The sequence below is a fragment of the Rhinopithecus bieti genome, unplaced genomic scaffold (assembly GCF_001698545.2).
Source record: "Rhinopithecus bieti isolate Rb0 unplaced genomic scaffold, ASM169854v2 scaffold_23881, whole genome shotgun sequence".
Lineage (NCBI taxonomy): Eukaryota > Metazoa > Chordata > Mammalia > Primates > Cercopithecidae > Rhinopithecus > Rhinopithecus bieti.
In genome coordinates, this window is record NW_016811421.1 from 1,555,767 (window position 1) to 1,574,827 (window position 19,061).

The 19,061-nt window shown below is 37.6% G+C and overlaps 1 protein-coding gene across 7 annotated transcripts in view; it reads right to left on the bottom strand.

Annotated features, from left to right (window-relative positions):
* C1GALT1 (core 1 synthase, glycoprotein-N-acetylgalactosamine 3-beta-galactosyltransferase 1) overlaps window positions 1–19,061 on the bottom strand; it is an 85,875-nt gene that overhangs the window by 65,469 nt on the left and 1,345 nt on the right. The window contains exon 1 of one of the 7 annotated variants that reach the window (XM_017893890.1): window positions 11,635–11,656. The exons of 5 other annotated variants lie outside the window; for them this stretch is intronic. The gene's annotated coding sequence lies outside the window, so the exon portion shown is untranslated. Of the gene's footprint in view, window positions 1–2,710; window positions 2,792–11,634; window positions 11,657–19,061 lie in introns of those variants that run through there. One more of the 7 variants, XM_017893889.1, reaches the window with a different exon arrangement.

A 19,061-nucleotide genomic window follows, 5' to 3' on the forward strand; every position in this document is an offset into this window, starting at 1 on the left:
AAAAAAAAAAAAAAAAAAAAACCTGTTAGAACGAATAAATTAATTTAGCAAAGAAGCAGCAGGATACAAAGTCAACACAAAAATGAGTTACATTTTTACACACAAACTAGAACATTTCTTGAAATAATTATTCCATTTACAATAGCATAAAAAAGAAACCTTAGGAATTAACCAAGACAGTGAAAGAGCTGTACAACAAAAACTACAAAACACTGCTGTAAGAAATTAAAGAATACATAATTAGAAAGACATTACATGTTCATCAATTGGAAAACTTAATATTGTTAAAATGTCAATACCATCCAAAGACACCTACAGATTCAACGCAGTTCCTCCTGAAATCCCAACGTTTCCTGCAGAAATAGAAAAATCCATTCTAAAATTCACACAGAATATTAAGGGACCCCGAATAGCCAGTTTTGAAAAAGAGGTACAAAGCTAGAAAACTCATACTTACTGATTTCAAGACTTACTACAAAGTTACATTGATCAAAACAGTGTAGTACTGGCATGAAAACAGACATACAGAACAATGAAATAAAGACTTCAGAGGAAAAAAAGACATCTCACTTTATGGTCAAAGGATTTTTGGGAAGGGAGCCAAGACCAGGCTTACAGTCTGGGGCAGCTTCTCAATCCTGGTCAGCAACTGCCTGGAAATTAACTCAGTGCCACTGGAAGGGGCACCTTGGGAGTGGTACTGGCCTTTCAGGCTTTGTGGGAGCTGGGTGCAGCCTGTTACTATCGGCTTTCCCCACTTCCCTGGTGACCTGTATGATGCTGCAGAGGCAGCCATAATCCCCTTGGGAACATAACTTCATTGGCATAAGAACCACACTTCCATCTCCCACAGCAGCCACAGCAAACCCTACCCAAGGATAGTCTCAGCTCAGAAATGCCTAACCCAGCCCCCACCTGATGGTCTTTCTCTACCCACCCTGGTAGTCTAAGATAAAATGATAAAATCTCCTGGGAGCTCTATGACCCCACCCACCACCTGAGAAACCCAAATACCTATCCTGGTGACCCCAGCGCAAGCTTGTATCCTCTTTATACTACCACAGCTGATTCTCTCTTGAAAGTGCCACCTCCTGGCTAGAGGCCAATCAACACAAAAACAGCACACTAAAGGAAACTATAACCAAAGACCCTCACAGAGTCCACTTCACTCTCCTGCTATCTCCACCAGAGCAGTTGCTGGTATCCATGGCTGAGAGCCCTGAAGACGGTTCATGTCATAGGACTCTTTGCAGACACTCCCTAGTACCAGCCCTGAGCCTGGCAAGCCTGCTGGGTGGCTAGACCCAGAAGAGAAATAATCACTGGAATTCAGCTCTCAGGAAGCCACATCCCTAGGGGAAGGGGGAGAGCACCACATTAAGGGCACACCCAGTGGGACAAAATAACCTGAATAACAGCCCTTGAGCCCCAGATCTTCCCTCTGACATAATCTACCCAAATAAAAACCAGAAAAACAATTTTGGTAATATGACAAAACAAAGTTTCTTAACACCCCCAAAAGATCACACTAGCTCACCAGCAATGGATCCAAACCAAGAAGAAATCTCTAAATTTCCAGAAAAAGAATTCAGAAAGTCGATTATTAGGCTACTCAAGGAGGCACCAAAGAAAAGTGAATACCAACTTAAATCAAAAACATGTTACAGGATATGAGGATAGGAACAGAAAAATCTCCAGAGAAACAGCTAAATAAAACATAAATAAATAAACAACCACAATTTTTGGAAATAAAAGACACACTCAGAGAAATGCAAAATACACTGGAAAGTCTTGGCAACAGAATCAAACAAGTAGAAGAAAGAACTTCAGAGCCTGAAGACAAAGCTTTTGAATTAACCCAATCTGACAGAGACAAAGAAAAATGAAGGAAAAAAAAAAAAGACAACAAGAAGTTTGGGATTATGTTAAATGACCTAACCTAAGAATAATAGGTGTTCCCAAGGAAGAAGAGAATCTAAAAGTTTGGAAAACATATTTGAGGGAATAATTAAGGAAAACTTTCCTGACTTTGCTAGAGATCTAGAAAAATAAAGCAAACTCAAAGAACACCCAGAAATTCATTGCAAAAAGACCATCGCCTAGGCACATAGTCATCAGGTTATCTAAAGTCAAGACAAAGTAAAGAATCTTAAGAGCTGCCAGGCAAAAGAATCAGGTAACCTAAAAAGGAAAACCCATCAGATTAACAGCAGATTTCTCAGCAAAAACCCTACAAACTAGAAGGAATTTGGGTCCTATCTTTAGCCTCCTTAAACAAAACAATTATCAGCCAAGAATTTGTATCCAGTAAGAGTAAGGTTCATAAATAAAGGAAACATAGTCTTTTTTAGACAAACAAATGTTGAGAGAATTCACTACTACCAAGCCAGCAAGAACTGCTAAAAGGAGCTCTAAATCTTGAAACAAAACCTTAAATAGACCAAAATGGAACCTCCTTAAAGCATAAATCTTCCAGGACCTATAAAACAGTAACACATTAAAAAACAAAACAAAAAAAAAAAACCAACAAGTTATTCAGCCAACAACTAGCACAATGAATAGAACAGTACATTGCTTCTCAGTACTAACGCTGAATGTAAATGGCATAAATGCTCCACTTAAAAGATATAGAAATGGCAGAATGGAAAAGAATTCACCAACCAATTATCTGCTGCCTTTAAGAAACTCATTTGACACATAAAGGACTCACACAAACTTAAGGTAAAGTGGTGGAAAAAGATAATCCATGCCAAAGATGGCCGAATAGGAACAGCTCCAGTCTGCAGCTCCCAGCATGAGCGACGCAGAAGACAGGTGACTTCTGCATTTCCAACTGAGGTACCACGCTCATCTAACTGGGGCTTGTCAGACAGCAGGTGCAGCCCACGGAGCAGGGCAGGGCATTGCCTCACCCAGGAAGCACAAGGGGTTGGGGAATTCCCTTTCCTAGCAAAGGGATGCCATGACACATGGTACCTGGAAAATGAGGACACTCCCACCCTAACACTGCACTTTTCCAATGGCCTTAGCAAACAGCACACCAGGATATTATTTCTCATGCCTGGCTCAAAGGGTCCCACGCCCATGGAGCCTCGCTCACTGCTAGCACAGCTGTCTGAGATCAAACTGAAAGACTCAGCGAGGCTGGGGTAGGGGCATCCGCCATTTAGGAGGCTTGACTAGGTAAACAAAGCAGCTGGGAAGCTCGAACTGGGTGGAGCCCATCGCAGCTCAGCGAGGCCTGCCTGCCTCTGTAGACTCCACCTCTGGTAGCAGCACATAGCTGAACAAATGGCAGCAGAAACTTCTGCAGACTTAAATGTCCCTGACAGCTTTGAAGAGAGTAGTGATTCTCCAAACATGGAGTCTGAGATCTGAGAAGGCACAGACTGCCTCCTCAAGTGGGTCCCTGACCCCCAAGTAGCCTAACTGGGAGACACCTCCCAGTAGGGGCTGGCTGACAAATCATACAGCTGGGTGTCCCTCTGAAACAAAGCTTCCAGAGGAAGAATCAGGTAGTAACATCTGTCCTTCTGCAATATTTTCTGTTCTGCGGCCTCCACTGGTGATACCCTGGCTAACAGGGTCTGGAGTGGACCTCCAGCAAACTCCAACAGACCTGCAACTGAGGGTCCTGACTGTTAGAAAGGAAAACTAATAAACAGGACACCCACACCAAAACCCCACCTATATGTCACCATCATCAAACACCAAAGGGAGATAAAACCACAAAGATGGGGAGAAACCAGAGAAGAAAAGCTGAAAATTCTAAAAATCAGAGTGCCTCTTCTCCTCCAAAGGAATGCAACTCCTCGCCAGCAACAGAACAAAGCTGGAAGGAGAATGACTTGGATGAGTTGAGAGAAGAAGTCTTCAAATGATCGTTAATAACAAACTTCTCCAAGCCAAAAGAAGATGTTTGAACCCATCGCAAAGAAGTTAAAAACCTTGAAAAAAGATTAGACAAATGGCTAACTAGAATAAACAGTGTAGACAAGTGCTTAAATGACCTGATGGAGTGGAAAACCATGGCACAAGAACTACATGACGCATTCACAAGCTCCACAAGCTTCACAAGCTTCAGTAGCCAATTTGATCAAATGGAAGAAAGGGTATCAGTGACTGAAGATTAAATGAATGAAATGAAGCGAGAAGTTTGGAGAAAAAAAGAATAAAAAGAAATGAACAAAGCCTCCAAGAAATATGGAACCATGTGAAAAGACCAAATCTATGTCTAATTGGTGTAGCTGAAAGTGACAGGGAGAACAGAACCAAGTTGGAAAACACTCTTCAGGATATGATCCAGGAGAACTTCCCCAACCTAGCAAGTCAGGCCAACATTCAAATTCAGGAAATACACAGAATGTCACCAAGATACTCTTGGAGAAGAGCAACTCCAAGACACATAATTGTCAAATTCACCAAACTTGAAATGGAGAAAAAAATGTTAAGGGCAGCCAGAGAGAAAAGTCAGGTTTCCCACAAAGGGAAGCCCATCAGACTAACAGCGGATCTCTCGGCAAAAACTCTACAAGCTAGAAAAGAGTGGGGGACAATATTCAACATTCTTAAAGAAAAGAATTTTCAACCCAGATTTTCATATCCAGCCAAACAAAGCTTCATAAGTGAAGGAGAAATAAAATCCTTTACAGACAAACAAATGCTGGGAGATTTTGTCACCACCAGGCCTGCCTTACAAGAGCTCCTGAAGGAAGCATTAAACATGGAAAGGAATAACCAGTACCAGCCACTGCAAAAACACACCAAATTGTAAAGACTATCCATGCTAAGAAGAAACTGCATCAACTAACAAGCAAAATAGCCAGTTAACATCATGATGACAGGATCAAATTCACACATAACAATATTAACCTTAAGTGTAAATGGGCTAAATGCTCCAACTAAAAGACACAGACTGGCAAACTGGATAAAGAGCCAAGACCCATCAGTGTGCTGTAATCAGGAGACCCATCTCATGTGCAGACACACAGATAGGCTCAAAATACAGGGACGGAGGAAGATCTACCAAGCAAATGGAAAACAAAACAAAATGAAAAGCATGGGTTGCAACCCTAGTCTCTGATAAAACAGACTTTGAACCAACAAACATCAAAAGAGATAAAGAAGGCCATGACATAATAGTAAAGGGATCAATTCAACCAGAAGAGCTAACTATCCTAAATATATATGCACCCAATACAACACCACCCAGATTCATAAAGCAAGTCCTTAGAGACCTACAAAGAGACTAAGGGTCCCAGACAATAATAATGGGAGACTTTAACACCCCACTGTCAACATTAGACACATCAACGAGACAGAAAGTTAACAAGGATATCCAGGAATTGAACTCAACTCTGCACCAAGCGGACCTTATAGACATCTACAGAACTCTCCACCCCAAATCAACAGAATATACATTCTTCTCAGCACCACACCACACTTACTCCAAAATGGATCACATAGTTGGAAGTAAAGCACTCCTCAGCAAATGTAAAAGAACAGAAATTATAACAAACTGTCTCTCAGATCACAGTGCAATCGAACCAGAACTCAGGATTAAGAAACTCACTCAAAACCACACAACTACATGGAAACTGAACAACCTGCTCCTGAATGACTACTGGGTACATAACAAAATGAAGGCAGAAATAAAGATTTTCTTTGAAATCAATGAGAACAAAGACACAACATACCAGAATCTCTGGGACACATTTAAAGCAGTGTGTAGAGGGAAACTTATAGCACTAAATGCCCACAAGGGAAAGCAGGAAATATCTAAAATTGACACCCAAACATCACAATTAAAAGAACCAGAGAAGCAAGAGCAAACACATTCAGAAGCTAGCAGTAGGCAAGAAATAACTAAGATCAGACTAGGACTGAAGGAAATAGAAACACGAAAAACCCTTCAAAAAAAACAATGAATCCAGAAGCTCGTTTTGTGAAAAGATCAACAAAATGGATAGACCGCTGGCAAGACAAAAAAGAAAAAAGAATCAAATAGATGTAATAAAAAAATGATAAGGGAGATATCATCACCAATCCCATAGAAATACAAACTACCATCAGAGAATACTACAAACACCTCTATGCAAATAAACTAGAAAATCTAGAAGAAATGGAAAATTCCTGGACACATACACTCTCCCAAGACTAAACCAGGAAGTTGCTGAATCCCTGAATAGACCAATAATAGGCTCTGAAATTAAGGCAATAATTAATACCCTACCAACCAAAAAAAGTCTAAGACCAGAAGGATTTACAGCCGAGTTCCACCAGAGGTAGAAAAAGGAGCTGGTTCTATTACTTCTGAAACTATTCCAATTGATAGAAAAAGAGGGAATCCTCCCTAATTCATTTTATGAGGCCAGCATCATCCTGATATCAAAGCCTGGCAGAGACACAACAAAGAAAGAGAATTTTAGACTAATATCCCTGATGAAAATTGATGTNTGTCCTTTGTAGGGACATGGATGCACCCGGAAACCATCATTCTCAGCAAACTATCGCACAGAAAACCAAATACCGCACATTCTCACTCATAGGTGGGAATCAAACAATGAGATCACTTGGACACAGGAAGGGGAACATCACACACTGGGGCCTGTCGTGGGGAGGGGGAAGCGGGGAGGGATAGCATTAGGAGATATACCTAATGTAAATGATGAGTTAACAGGTGCAACACACCAACATGGCACATGTATTCATATGTAACAAACCTGCACATTGTGCACATGTACCCTAGAACTTAAAGTACAATAAAAATAAAATAAAATAAAATTTAAAACAACAACAATAAAAAGATATTCCATGCCAATGGACACTGAAAGCAAGCAGGAGTAGCTATTTTTCTATCAGACAAAACAGACTGGAAAGCAACAACATTTAAAAAAGAGACATTATATCATGACAAAAGGCTTTGTTCAACAGGAAAATATCACAATCCTAAATACGTATGCACCTAACACTGGAGCTCCCTAATTTATAAAACAATTACTGCTAGACTTTAGAAATTGGATAAACAGCAACATAATAATAGTGGCGGACTTTAATACTCCACTGACAGCACTAGACAAGTCATCAAGACAGAAAGTCAACAGAGAAACAATGGACTTAAACTATATCCCGGAACAAACTGACTTAACAGATATTTACAGAACATTTTACCAACAACTACAGACTATACATTCTATTCATCACACATGGATCCTTCTCCAAGACAGACCACGACAGGACACAAAACAAGTCTCAACAGATTTAAGAAAATCGAAATTATAGCAAGTACTCTCTCACACTATAGTGGAATAAAATTGGAAATCAACTCCAAAAGGATCTCTCAAAACCATGCAAATACATGGAAATTAACCTACTGCTGAATGATCATTCAATCAACAATGAAATCAAGGTAGAAATTTTAAAAATCCTTTGAACTGAATGATAAAAGTGACACAACGTATAAAAACTTGCGTCATAAAGCAAAAGTGGTGCTAAAAGTAAAGTTCACAGCAATGAATGCCTATATCCAAAAAGTCTGAAAGAGCATAAATAGACGATCTAAGGTTACACCTTAAGTAACTAAAGAAACAAGAAAAAACCAAACCCAAAAGAAGAAACAACAAAGATCAGAACAGAACTAAATGAAATTGAGACAAAGAAAGAAAAACAAACAAAAAACACAAAAGATAAATGAAACAGAAAGCTCATTCTTTGAAAAGATAAACAAAATCGATAGGCCATTAGTTAGATTAACCAAGCAAAGAAGAGAGAAGATCCAAATAAGTGCTCTTAGAAATGAAATGTAGATATTACAACTGATACCACAGAAATACAAAAGATCATTCAAGGCCACTATGAACCCCTTTACATGCACAAACTAGAAAATCTAGAGGAGATGGGTAAATTCCTGAAAACATAAAACCCTCCTAGATTAAACCAGGAAGAAATAGAAACTCTGAACAGACCAACAACAAGCAGCAAGCCTGAAATGGTAATTAAAACTGCCAACAAAAAAAACGTCCAGGACCAGATGGATTCACAGCTAAATTCTATCCAATATTCAAAGAAGAATTGGTACCAATCCTATTGACACTACCCCACAATATAGAGAAAGAGGAAACCCTCCCTAATTCATTCTATGAAGCCCGTATCACCTTAATACTAAAACCAGTAAATAATATAACAAAAAAAAAAAAAAAAGAAAGAAAGAAAAAAGAAACAAAAAAAAACTACAGGCCAATATCCCTGATGAACATAGATGCAAAAATCCTCAACAAAATGCCAGCTAACTGAATCCAACAGCACATCAAAAAGATAACATCATTATCAAGTGGGTTTCATGCTAGGGATGCAGGGATGGTTTAACATACACAAGTCAATAAATGTGACGTACCGCATAAACAATTAAAAACAAAAAATCACATAATCATCTCAATAGACACAGAAAAGGCATTTGACAAAATCCAGTGTTCCTTTATAATTAAAACACTCAGCAAAACTGGCATAGAAAGGAGATGCCTTAACGTAACAAAAGCCATGTATGACAAACCCACAGTCAACATTATACTGAATGGGGAAAGGTTGAAGTATTTCTCCTGAGAACTGGAACAAGACAAGGATGCCCAGTCTCACTACTTCTGTTCAACACAGTACTGGAAGTCCTAGCCAGAGTGATCAGACAAGACAAGGAAATAAAGGGCATCAAATCAGTAAAGAGGAAGTCGAACTGTTGCTGTTTGCTGACGATATGCTCGTATACCAAGAAAACCCTGAAGATTCATCCAAAAAGCTCCCAGAATTGGCAAATGAATTCAGTAAAGTTTCAGGATACAAAATTAATGTACACAAATCGGTAGCACTGCTATACACTAACAGCGACCAAGCTGAAAATCAAATCAATAACTCAACCCCTTTTACTATGTCTGCAAAAAATAAAATAAAATACTTAGGAATGTACCTAAGGAAGTGAAAGACATCTACAAGAAAAACTACAAAACACTGCTGAAAGAAATCATAGATGACACAAACAAATGGAAACACATCTCATGCTCATGGATGGCTAGAGTCAATACTGTGAAAATCATCATATTGCCAAAAGCAATCTACAGATTCAATGCAATTCCTATCAAAATATCACCATCATTCTTTGCAGAGCTAGGGAAAACAATCCTAAAATTCATATGAAACCAAAAAAGAACACACATAGCCAAATCAAGACTAAGCAAAAACAAAAACAAAAAACCCCAAAACCCACAAATCTGGATGTATCACATTACCCAACTTCAAACTAAACTATAAGGCTATAGTTACTGAAACAGCACGGTACTGGTATAAAAATATGCACATAGACCAATGAAACAGAATACAGAACCCTGAAATAAAGCCAAATACTTACAGCCAAATGATCTTTGACAAAGCAAACAAAAACATAAAGTGGGGAAAGGACACCCTATTCAACAAATGGTGCTGAGGTGATTGGCAATCCACATGTATAAGAATGAAACTGGATCCTCATCTCTCACCTTATACAAAAATGAACTCAAGATTAGATCAAAGACTTAAATCTTTTAAGACCTGAAGCCATAAAAGTCCTAGAAGATAACAGAAACACCCTTCTAGACATTGGCTTAGGCAAAGACTTCATGACCACGAACCCAAAACAAATTCAACAAAACAAAGACAAATAGATGGGACTTAATTAAACTAAAAAGCTTCTGCACAGCAAAGGAAATAATCAGTAAACAGACAACCCACAGAGTGGAAGAAAATCTTAGTGAACTATGCATCTGACAAAGGTCTAATATCCAGAATCTACAAAAAAACCAAACAAATCAGCAAGAAAAAAACAAAACAAACAATCCCATCAAAAAGTGGGCTAAGGACATGAATAGACAATTCCCAAAAGAAGATATACAAATGTCCAACAGACATATGAAAACATGTTCAACATAACTAATTATCAGGGAAATGCAAACCAAAACCACAATGCGATACCATCTTACTCCTGCGAGAATAGCCATAATCAAAAAATCAAAAAATAATAAGACGTTGGCATCAATGTGGTAAAAAGACAAAACTTTTACACTGCTGCTGGGAATGTAAACTAGTATAACCACTATGGAAAATGATGTGGATATTCCTTAAGGAACCAAATATCTACCATTTGACCCAGCAATCCCACTACTGGGTATCTACCCAAAAAAAAAAAAAAAGAAGTCATACAAAAAAAGACAATTGAACACACGTTTATAGCAACACAATTTGTAACTGCAAAAATACAGAATCAGCCCAAATGCCCATCAATCAACAAGTGGATAAAGAAAATGTGGTATGTATAATATATATACAAATACACACACACACCATGGAATACTACTCAGCCATAAAAAATAACAAAATAATGGCATTCACAGCAACCTGGATGGAGTTGGAGACTATTATTCTAAGTAAAGTAACTCAGGAATGGAAAACCAAACATTGTATGTTGTCACTCATAAATGGGAACTAAGCTATGAGGATGCAAAGGCATAGAATGATACAATGGACTTGGGGAGCTTGAAGTAAAGGGTGGGAAAGGGTGAGGGATAAATGACTACACACTGGGTACCGTGTACACTGCTTGGGTGAGGGGCGCACCCAAATCTCAAAAATCATTACCAAAAAACATGTCCATGTAACCCAACACCACCTGTTCCCCAAAAACCTATTGAAATAAAAAAAGGAAAAGAAAAAATAACTCAAAATGGATCAAAGACCTAAATATACGACCTAAAACTATAAAATTCTTAGAACACTGAACAAAAGAGCTTCATGACATTATATTTGGCAATGATTTCTTGGATGTGACAACAAAGGCAGAGTCACTGAAAGAAAATATTGGCAAATTAGACTTCACGAAAATTTTTTAAATTTGTACATCAGAAGACCATATCAACAGTAAAAGGCCAGCCACAGAATGGGTGAAAATATAGGCAAATCATCTATCTGATAAGAGATTAGTAACCAAAATGTATAGAAAATTCCTGAAACTCAACCAAAAAAAAATCAACCTGATTCAACAATGTGCAAAAGACTCAAATACAGATACACAAATGGCCAATAAACAGATGAAAAGATAAACATCTCTAATCATTAGCAAAACAAATCAAAACTACAATGAGATGCTACCTTATACCCACAAGAATGGCTACCATCAAAATTCAGAAAATAATAAGTGTTGAAGAGAATGTGGAGAAACTGTAACCCTTGTATACTGTTGGTTTGAAAGTAGAATGTTATTTCTGCTATGGAAAACAGGATGAAAATTCCTCAAAAAATTAAAAATAGAACTACTATATGATCCAGCAATTCCACTTCTGGATATATACCCCTTGAGAGCAGAGTTTCAAGAAAGTATTTGTACACTCATGTTCATTGCAGCAATATTCACAAGAGTTAAAATGTGAAGCAAACCAAGTGTTCACCAAGGATGAATGAACAAGCAAAACGTGGTATTTACATACAATGGAATATTATTCAGCCTTAAAAAGTAAGGAAATTCTGACATATGCTACAAAATGAATGAAATCTTGAGGACATTTTGCTAAATGAAATGTGCCAATCACAAAAGAACAAATAATGTACAATTCCACTTACATGAAGTACTTTAAAGTAGTGAAAATCAGAGATAGAGAATTTTGGTTTCCAGGGCCTGTGGAAAGGTGAGAATGGAGAGCTATTGTTTAAATGGATATACAGCTTCAGTTTTACAAAACAAAGAGTTCTGGAGATAAACAGCGACAATGGTTGCACAACAATATAAATGTAGTTAATACCACTGATCTGTAAACTTAAAAATGATTATGATGGTAAAGTTTATATGTATTTTACCACAATTTTAAAAGGCTTGAGAAAAAAAGGTATCAATGATAATGATGTTGATTTCCTCCGAATTAACCTGTATGTAAAGTAATCTCAGCTAAAACACAGGAAGATTTTTAAAAATTATATAACTTGGCAAAAAGTATTCTAAAACTTCAGACCAATAAACAAGTGGGTGTAACTGGAAAATTCTGGAAAGGGGCATTGTGGGAAGGGGTGTACTAATCTGATCTGATCAATTTTAAGTTATAAAAAAGATTTTAAAAGTAATGTGGCAAAATTATTCTAAATGTTATTTGGAAAAATAGGTGAGTATAACTGGAAAACTCTTGAAAGGGGAACTGAGGGAGAGGAAGAGACAAAGTTTACTACATATAAAAATATATTACCTTAAAGAAGGTAATGAAAACAATGATATTTATGCTGAACAGGCTCTGAGTCTGCTTTTAAAAAGTGCATTTGTTAATACTAAAGACAATGTGCTGAGAAACTGTTCTCTACATCAAACTGTCAGAAACCATGTTGTTTGAAATTTTATAAAGTGAGAATGGAACATCCCACTCTTGCACTGATGGTAGATCATTATGAAACAGAAGCAGCCTCAATTTGCAACTCAGAGCTTCAGATAAGGGGTTTCCAGACACAACATTCCACATGTATCTCAATTTTGTAGTCTCCAGGGAATCAGAATCCTGAGTCAGCTTCTCAGTCCAGGCCTGATGTTTATTAACCCTTGACACACCGTCTTGCTGTGCTTTAAGCTTATCAAATATTGTTGCATTTAAACTTTGTCCAAACTCCACCCCTCTCCAAAATCCTATAATAATCCTGGTTCATTCTTTAGTGAAAAGGTGGCATTTCCTCTGCTGTGCCAGTCTCCCTCACTGCAGCAAGCTAATTAACCTTTGTCAGCCTACAGATGTCTCCCTGGTGGTCTTTACCAGATAAATCTTATAAAGGGACTTTATCAGGTTGAAATAAAGAGTCTATGAAAAACAAAAGTTTATATGGACATTTAAAACATAATAGACAGCATTTCATATCAAGAAAAAGGTGGCTTATTGAAAATGGTATTGAGTTAATTAATCTTTTGGGAAAAAACAAAACCAGCTGGATCCTTAACTTTCTGGTAACAATTTCAAAAGTTTCTAAGATTTCAGTATTTTAGAAAATGGAATTAAAACAAAACTGGAAGAAAATATATTTTGCATTTTATATTACGAACTGAGATCTCTCCCAAACTCGGAGGCTGTGACTATTAAAAAACTATGAGTTTATCCATTGGATAAATTTCTGGCAATGAAGTCGCTGGTTAAAGAGCATATTTCTTTATGAAATATATTTTTTTAATGTGCAGCAAAAGAACCAAAAGTATCATAAATAATAAAAGATAAAAAATTAACCAAATATAAAAACAGTAAAAGATTCACAGTAAAAAATGGTCAACGATGTTCAAATTTCACTCACAAAGGTAAATCAAATGAAGAGACACTATTTTTAACCTAACATATTGGCAAAACTTTTAAAGTTTATTAACAGTTATTATTGACACAGATATAAGAAAACTGGCAGTCCTATATTCTTTCTCATACTACACACTTTTACTGTCTTTTGGAAGGGCATTTCACAACATCTTTTAAAATTTTTAATTATGGATTGATACATCACTTCATGATCAGAAATTTATTTTACAGATACAATCACAGAAGTCAGCCAAGATGCTCAAGACAGCCATAACCATAATAGGATGTTTGTCTGTTGATGAGGAACCAGTTTAAAAGAAAAAAGATACAGCCATAGCATAGAATACTCGTAGCTGTTAAAAATGATCTACATGTGCTGATAAGGAAAATCTTTGTGCTTTTGAAAAGGTTACTTTTATTGTTAATAAGGTATACTGGGTATTTTTTCTAAACATCAGAAAATGTAAAGAAAACAAAAGGAACAAACCTAAACAAATGAAAGAAAACCATAGACAGAAAAGAGTAAATTTTCTTTACCATCTCTACCACTATCTCTCCCCAAAAGTAACTGCTTTCATATCGCTGGGTAATGCCTATCTCATCACATATGCATGTTCAGCTTTTACTTTACATCAGAGATCACGCTTATCCGTTAGTCTGCGCTTTATCCCTTCACTTACTTTTTCCATAACATAATGTCATTCATTTTAACAACTGTGTAAGATAAAAGGTTTATTTGTTTAGGACAATGTACCGAAATCTTTTCTAGTATGATCTCACTTGGCTTTTTAAATGTTTCTGTATATATTTAAAATCTATTAAGATATATATACATATGATATTTAACAAGAGCTATCTCTGGGAACTAGCACTGGGTGGCATGAGCAAGGAAAGACAATTTTTTTGTTTTATAACCTTTTGATGTTTTAATTTTGCATCAGGTACACACATTACTTTTCTGATAAAAATTAAATTAAAGGAGGCTACGTTTATCTACAGAGTGAAATAATATGATAAAAATGAAAGGCCACTAATTTCTCCACACTTGTTAAACAAAATGATCTCTTGATCCTTTCAGACTTCTCCAAGTTTCAGATTCATGTACACAAATGCCTGCTAAACACTTCCACCTGGACCTGAGGCAGCTCTAATTCAACACCTCCAAAGTGACTCATCATCTTCCTCTGCTCATTTTACCTTAATTACTGGTAATTACCTAAATTACTCACCAATGGGTTCCTATTTCACTCAGAGTCACAGGATTATCTAAACTAGAAAGTACAGAGATATTCTTAATGCTTCCCTTATCTTCAACCCAAATCCAATTACCAAGGTTTGCCAACATTATTTCCTAAATATTATTCTAATCCATTGTCTCCTCTCCATTTCTAGTATTTATCCTATTTCAGACGCTCCTCTCTACCCCAGGCTATTACAATATCTAACCTGACTCAGGTGCTATCCCTCTTTAACTGACATCAGAGCTGGGTAATTCTCACCAGAATGAGCTCTCTAAAATGAAAAGCTGACCATGTCACTCCATGAATCCTTTCATGGAACTCCACTGCCTACAAGACAAAAAAAAGCTAAACATTTCTAATTAACACGATATATATATAAAGGTTATGATCTAGAGCCTGTCCAGGTTTCCAGCCTCATCTTTTCCTATTCTGTGCATTACAATTAATGTCTACTTCTGCAATCCTGAACTATCTACATTTCCTGAAAGATTCCCAATACGGTCAGCTCCTCTATTCCTACTGTCTTCTCTGACTACAACACTTGCTTTCCACCAACCTCTGTAAATCCCATCAAACTAAGGTTTCTTAACCTTGGCGCTACTGACATCAAGAGCTGGATAACTCTGTTGAGGAAGCTGTCCTGTTGAATGTAGGATGTTTAGCAGCATCCTGGGCCTTGACTCACTAGATGCCAGTAGCATTCCCCCTAGTTGTGACAAAAATGTCTCTAGACATTGCTAAATGTTTCCTGGGGAAGAAAACAGGCCCAGGTAACAACCTCTCCATTAATTTGTTAAAACTGTTTCTCATATTTACATAAAAGATCTCCCCGGTCTCTACTAAAAATACAAAAAAAAAAAAAAAAAAAAAGAAAATTAGCCGGGCGCGGTGGCGGGCGCCTATAGTTCCAGCTACTGGGGAGGCTGAGGCAGGAGAATGGCGTGAACCCGGGAGGCGGAGCTTGCAGTGGGCTGAGATCGCACCACTGCACTCCAGCCTGGGCGACAGAGGGAGACTCCGTCTCAAAAAAAAAAAAAAAAAAAAAAAAACTCAGGAAGAATAGAGATAAGACTACTTTTAACACTAATTGCATTTGAGGAAGACAACTGGGTAACTGGAGTGGGATGAAAAAAACTTACTTTTCAAAACATTCACTGTGTGTTTTTAGTCTTGTACCTCTTCTAACTTCTCCAGTGCTATCACCCTGGTCTGTGCAACCTCTCTGTCTTTTAACTACTGCAACAACATTCTAACCAACTTTCCCCTTCCTTTAGCCTTTCCTTCTTAGGCCCATTTTTACCTGTAGCCACAGTGATCCTTTTAAAACTGAAATCGGATCACGTCACTCATTTGCTCAAAACCCTCCCATCTTCCTAATCTCAGACAGCCAAAACCTTACAACGATCTTCCCACAACCTGCATCCTACTCCACCCCTTTCTTTCTGATCTCTTCTCTAGTATTTGGTGTTTCTGTAGGTCAAAAAATGAACAAACAGCGGCCATTTCATAGACTGAACCTAATACTAACTGCTTGCCATTCCTCAGACGTGCCAGGGTCTTTGCACTTACTGTTCTCTGCTGAGAACACGCACCCAGATGCCCATATGGCTCACTCTCCAACTCCTTCAGGTCTTCACTTTTCAGGAGTCTTCACCGGCCCACCCTATGCTTACCCACAGCACCTATTAATCTCTAATATTATTTTACTTATCCATGTTGTTTACTGTGTCTTTTCCATCTTGATCAGTGGTTCTGAAACCTGAGTCTGCATCACAATTATCTGGAAGGCTAGTTAAATAGAGTTCTGGGATGGAGCCTGAAAATTTCAGTTTCTAACAACTTCCCAGGTGATGGTGATGCTGCAGATCCAGGGATCACATTTTTAGAACCTGTGTTTCAGAATGTAAGCTCCATGAGGACAGAGATTTTTGTCTATCCACTGTGTTATCTCTAGGACCTGGCACATAGTAAGCACTTGGTGTGGTCTGAATGCTTGCCTCCTCCAAAACTCATGTTGAACCTTAATCACCAGTGTTGCAGTATTGAAAGCTGGAGTCTTTAAATGGTGACTGGGTCCTAAGGGTTCGGCCCTCATGAATGGGTTATCATGGGAAAGGAACTGGTAGCTTTATAAGAAAAGAGAGTTCTGGGCTAGCATGCTCGGACCCCTCACCATGTGGTGCCCTGTGCTACCTCAGGGCTGTGCAGAGTCCATGCCAGCAAGGCCCTCACCAGATGTGGCCCCCTGAACCAGGACTTTTCAGCCTTCATAACTGTAAGGAATAAATTTCTTTTCTTTATAGATTACCCAGTTTCAGATATTCTGCTAGAGGCAACACAAAACAGATTAAGACATCACTGATATATGTAAATAAATGTAAGTGTCCCATCCTGTTTCCACTGTAGCCTCTGACTCAGCCTATGATGCTAAACATTTACTGAACGCTGTAAAAGATAAACCGTGTAACTGTTACAGGTTAAACTGTGTTCCCCCAAAAGATAGGTTGAAGTCCTAATTCCAGTACCTCTGCATGTGACTTTATTTTATTTTATTTTATTTTTGAGACAGAGTCTCGCTCTGTCGCCCAGGCTGGAGTACAGTGGTGCGATCTCGGCTCTGCATGTGACCTTATTTCAAAATAGGGTCTTTGCAGATGTAATAAGTTGAGGTGATTAGGGTGGATCTTAATCCAATACAACTAGTATCCTTCTAAGAAGTGGAGCACACCATATGAAGACAGAGCCACACAGGGATTATGTCGTGATAAGAATCAGAGACTGGAGTGATATAGCTGCAAGCCAAAAAAATGCCAAGGATTGGCAGTAACACAAGGTAAGAGGCATGGAACAGATTGTCCCCTCGAACCTTGAGAGAGCACAGCCTTACCTACATCTTGACTTCGGACATCTTGCCTCCAGAACTGAGACAATAAATCTGTTGTTTTAAATCACCCAGTTTGTTGTATTTTGTTACCAAGGCCCTAGAAATCTAATACAATGACCAAGAATGCAAATAACTATGCCAAGCTGTATTTAATTTCAAGTTCTGCCTATTATCCAACATCTACCCGTTTAAATGTGCTTTAATATACAGGTTTCCCATTCCAGAATCTCCCTAGTATTGCCTCTCGTTGCCCCCAACATGCCCCTTCAGTGTGCAAGGCAGCACGTACTACAGGTGCTTATTTAGACTTTCCTTTCAGTTTCACCCACCTTCTTATGTGCTTCCCTAGATCACAAACACCAGTTTCTTTATATATATATATTTTTTATTTCCAAGGGACACTTCCTATTCTCACACATTACAGATGTTGGCATATATTTTCCCCTTGGACATTTGAATTAGCTGCAAAATAATTTAAGTACACATTGGAGTTCCTCTCTAACCAGATTTCAAGATAAAAGGGTAACTTCTCATTTTATGAACAAGTCTCCTTCCCAACTCCACCCCCTTTCTTCTTTTAAAAGAATGACTTAATCCCGCTGAATCTGGAGTAAAAAGGTTGTCATACCTTTCTTTCAGCTTTGCTATAGTTTGTACATCAGCCTCTTTAATCAAATCTTAAGAAATCTTCTAAAAGAAAAGATGGTTGTATTGGGAAGCTTAAACTTTTAAGCCTATCTGAATTTAATTTCAGCATCAAGCTTTCCATTTTCTACTTAAGGTTTATTTATAGCTGCACTGTCATAAAAATTCCAATCAATAATTTTACCACACAAAGACTCTACTTTAAATTACCATGGCTTATAAAGTTAAACTGCATAATGCAATTTTAATTTTAGCACAAATCAATATACAAATAGTAGCATATGCCTAGTGGCATACTTTTTCATATTTCTATTAGGTAAACACGAATTCATTATATGTACCCTGAAATAAATTTGTGATACAATTTTAAGAATAACTGAATATTGAATTTACTCAATGTAGTCTCGTCTTAAAAAGCATAATTATGGAAAACTTTAAATAGGAAACACAAAATATTTCTAAAATGCTTAATCCTAAGTAGGAAGATACAAAAAAACACAAATTCCAGGCAAATTTAAGAGAGGCATTTAATGGTTCTCCACTAATACTGAAAAATTATTCTCTTTATGAAGAATTTTAAGTGAGTCATACTTTCCTGACTAAATCATTGCTTAACTCAACATTAGGTGAAGAGTTAACTGTTTGCTAACTTGAAACCTTCTATTCACTTAAACTGTACATCTACATATAAAGGCTGGTAGAAAGCATAGTTTACTATATACAATACTTAGAACATACAGTATCATGTGCATCAAGCTCATCTGACATTTACCTAAGAGGGTGAAAAGCTGTCATCTAAATACCTTCTAAAAACTCAGATTCCCACTTCCCAAACTTACACCACAATCAAGCAACTTGAAATTATGCACACTTTTTCCTGGCAAAGCTATGTTCTATGCCCAACTTTTAGTAAGTTAACATATTTCTGTCCCTTACACATTGGCCTAATTATTCACTGATTCATTATGG